This window comes from Etheostoma spectabile, chromosome 6 (assembly GCF_008692095.1).
Source record: "Etheostoma spectabile isolate EspeVRDwgs_2016 chromosome 6, UIUC_Espe_1.0, whole genome shotgun sequence".
NCBI classification, from domain to species: Eukaryota; Metazoa; Chordata; class Actinopteri; order Perciformes; family Percidae; genus Etheostoma; species Etheostoma spectabile.
Genome location: NC_045738.1, coordinates 1166847 through 1167187, shown reverse-complemented (window position 1 = coordinate 1167187; position 341 = coordinate 1166847).

Here is a 341-nt window from a genome sequence, read left to right as displayed (position 1 = left end):
CTTATATGAGAAGAGTCTTGAATTTCTAAGATGTTTTTGTTACATGTGGTAACTTTGAAACTGAGAACTTGAGGAAATGAGCTTTTTGTGAAAATGACCTTCTGAGAAGAGGTTTGCTGAAAGAGAACGAGAGAAAGGAGTTTGTTTGCATTCCCACATAGTGTTTATATCACTGGTGAATCATGAATCATTCTCTCTAGGATTTGGGGTGAGTCTTTGACAGCGAAGTGAAACCATTAGACCTGACATGTAGACCAAGGACAGGTCATTCACAAAATTCTACTACAGTTTACTTTTCTGTACAAACTTGTTTTTCCCCAATTATGAGAAACTGACTTTAA